This window comes from Uloborus diversus, unplaced genomic scaffold (assembly GCF_026930045.1).
Source record: "Uloborus diversus isolate 005 unplaced genomic scaffold, Udiv.v.3.1 scaffold_11, whole genome shotgun sequence".
In the NCBI taxonomy this organism is placed as follows: domain Eukaryota; kingdom Metazoa; phylum Arthropoda; class Arachnida; order Araneae; family Uloboridae; genus Uloborus; species Uloborus diversus.
This window is the reverse complement of record NW_026557765.1, coordinates 11,159,975-11,163,953: the sequence shown is the minus strand read 5'-3', so window position 1 is coordinate 11,163,953 and position 3,979 is coordinate 11,159,975.

Sequence of the window (3,979 nt, the reverse complement as noted above, 5' to 3'; positions counted from 1 at the left end):
ACTAAACACTCACACAAGTAATGTATAACACGGTAACATAGTAAAATAAGACACAGTTCAATTTGTGTAATAACATTTTCCCCGTGAAGGAGAAAATGCGGCGTATTACCGGAACGAGCTGCGTAATGCACCTCATATGCTGTAGTCCAGAAGAGGCACACCATAGTAGCCTTCTGTTTTTGTAAGGGAGAAATAAGTATTTATACAGACAGTACTCTATACTTTACACTTAATTCTGACTTCTGGGTTGTTAATGCCATAAATACATTCCATTACAAGCTAAGATCTTTATAGTGCACTATGTACAATAAAAGCTAAAAATATTTAAGACATATATAAGACCATTAAATTGCAAAAAAAGTATAAAAATAGTTTTTAAGGTATATTAAAAGGGTACACTGTTAAAAATTTTCCGGAAAATTTACGGTAATTGTTACTGGCATCCATGTTGCCAGTAACTATTACCGTAAAAATCAAATGTTACTGTAAAATTTTACGGTTTCCTCGGTAGGCCACAGCAACCAGTTGGCGCTGGGATCGCTGATTTCTCCGGTATAAATTACCGTAAAAATCAGCGATGCGTTGGCGATGCAATTTCACAGTAACAATTACCAGAAAATCTTCCTGAATTTTTAACAGTGTATAAAACAAAGCATTTGAAATGGTATTCGAGAAAAAAATAATAGTATTTGTGCTTCAATAGAAAAACTGAAAGTATATCTTTTTTTACGTTTGTCTTAAGTTCATCCGCAAATAAGACATAAATATTTTTTTTCAATTACTTTTTTCACATTCTGTATATCACAGAACAACTTTTTTTTTTGCTACTTGACTTCACTTATCTCAGCCATTCATTTTCTTGGCCAGTCCTATTATGTACTCTGTATGATCTGTGTTTGTTTTTACTATTAATGTATTTATAATGGTAGGTCTCAGGCTCTAACGCCTGTGCTTCAGTAATCGATTTTATACAAATAGAATGGAAATGTTAGTGATCATTTTTCTGCTTTAATCGATTTAAGAAATAAATAACCAATTATGTTAAAAGATAAATCAACAACGTTATATACGGAAAAATATCAAAATTTGCGGTATTTTTGAAATATGCGTGCTTATGAGGATGTAGATATTAAATATTGAATAAGGCAGTGACTTACCTAGCATGGGGAGCACCTGGGGCGATAGTTTGTGATGTCACTCCCCCCCCCCCCCAGCGTAAAAACAAATAATAAATAAATACATAAAAGATTCTGCGCAAACATGAAATTCATACAATTTTCAGAAACAACTACAGTTGGTTATAACGAGATTTTAACTTGATAATTGTGCAAAAAACAAATAAAAACTATGAACGCTTTTTCAATAAATTGCCCTAGGCGCATATGTGCAGGGCCGTCTGGAGGTCAAAGCATTAAGGGTTGTATGAAATTGATTGTCCCTTATTTATTTCAAACGTATCTCAAACACAGGGAACGATAATGGGTTTCAGTTTTTCAATTTAAGAAAAATTACTACTTGGTCTAAGTATTGAGAATAAAAACCTAATCTCGAGTACAATATTCACTCCATGATATGGAGTAGGGGAGAGGGGATCCGGAGTCCTCTCCCCACGTGAGAATTTTCAAACTTGTAATCTTAAAAATACATTTTAGCTTCAGATTTTTCAAACACTCGCAATTTTACTTTTGGTCATCTACCCGAAGATGGGTGACACAACAGGCGGACCTGCCCCCCCCCCACCCCCGTAGTGACACAACTGAACAATATGCGGTTATACATTTTTACATTTCTAGTAAATAGGACTATGTTACAAAAACAAAACTTTCCTGGGCTTTTGTTTCAAGTTTGTTTGTTTTCTTGTTACTAATTGCCATTTGTTTTGCTTTAAAATTATATATTGTTTAAAATAAACTTTACATTTTTGACTTTTAGCATTTTATTACAGCATTTTTTTAAATTATATTATTTTACTTTTTTTTAAAGTTATCACTTCTCAACAAATATGGTACATTTTTAAATAAAAACATGAAGTTTTAACTTTCAAATACAGCTTAGCTAATGGTTTTATGTTACGGAGTTGCATAAATAGTCCCCTATTTTTCTCATAAACCATTGATTTTATGTGATTTACTTAGTAGATATTTGGCCTTGATATAAGTTAAGGATACAAAATAGAGGGAAGACAAACTAAAATTTTTTCGAAAAAAATATTTCATTGAAGAAAACAAATTTATTGAGCAAGCTAAAAACTGTACTACTTCCTTAAGCAAGCTAAAAACTGTACTGATGTACTAACAATGTGTACTACTTCCGTAAATTTTATCCGCTTTACATTTGAGCATGTAAAATAATAAGCATGAAAACAACATGTCAACAACAATACATTTAATTTTTGGAGAGCGAAGGGTAATAGGAAGGAAAATTAGCGAGTTAAATTCAGTCAATCACTTGCAATTAAATGGCGAAAAGCTTTGAAAAAAGAAGTGAAAGTTTGGCTTTTGCAAATGGAAAAAGTATCTTAATTAAATATTAGAAGACATTGTTTATAGAGCAACATTGGAAAATTACAAGGTACATGTACAAGGTACCATTATAAAACTCAAGGAACAGGTACAAGGTATCATTATAAAACTCTTGCTGAAAACACATTAAATAATTCAATCAAGATTACGCTTGATCTTAACGCTCATCTTTTTCTATTTAAAAACGATGCGACATAATTATATATGACAGTTGGAGTAGCGTAAATCAAGAAGTTTTTTAGGTTACACCCACGAAATGACAGTTTCTTTGGCATGGCATAAGTAGCTGACGGTGACTTTTTGCAAAATACTAACTGAATAAAACAATTACTTTTCCTAAATTATTTTATTGCCAATGGCATTTACGCTAAAATTAAAATCAACAAGTTTAAGACAAGTTTTGATTTTCTTTTAAAACTAAATGTTAAATAAACAAACCAAAAAAAAACCACATTCAGATTGTGTTTCAGATTTTGATTAAAAGTAGAAATAGAGAAGAGAAGAAATGCCAGAGGTTATTTAGAAAAAGAAAAAGGAGAAAACAGAACCATCTGAAATCGACTTTCACTTTAGTGAAATAAATAGAAATAGGAAAAACCAATTTTTGCAACATCCTTAATTACTGCTGATGTAATTACGATTTCGATGTTTTCTGACATCGACAATGCATACCTATAGTTCTTAAAAAAAATCTGTTATTCTTCCTTAATTTATTAAAATCTGTTAATTAATCCCCTGGAAAAATAACTTAGTACTGAATCTCTTTTTATCTCGGAACAGTATTATTAAGTTATTAATCCTTCAGCTAAACAAGTATAATTAGTTCAACACATACGGAGTACATACCTATACCTAAAATAAAATATATAATGTTATTAAAGAAATATCTATTGTAAGCATACAATATTTATATAATGCAAATATGTGTATGATTGTGTTGAATTATCTTTCATGTAGTTATTATATCTATGGTATATTTCTACTATACTACTTGTGCATCACGCATTATGCCGTTTTGTAAGTGTTCAGTTATATAATTTTTGCGGCCCATAGGGCATGCTTTATGTGAAAGGTCGGCGTATTTGTATTTTAAAACAACTTTATTGACAATTAGGATCTTATCTTGAAAAGTAGGCTGACATAAACATCCAACATCTTCACTGTCAAAATGCGTAAAAAAGCATACTTCGCGATATTTCTTCGGTTTTTACTGGGTGTTTCATTTTAACCTGCAATATCTTTAGTTTTGTAACCGTTAGTCCTAGATGTGTGCTTCCAATTGCAAAAAAGTTCGAAATTTAACTTTTTATACGAGCTCCAGGTATCCTAAGTAATATTTTTAAAAATATTATCCATTGAAAACTATTACTGACTCAAAAAACTTGAAAGTTGTGCGACCAAAACTCAATGAGATATTCCAGTTCAAAGTTTTAAGGGACCATACATAAGATGAGATT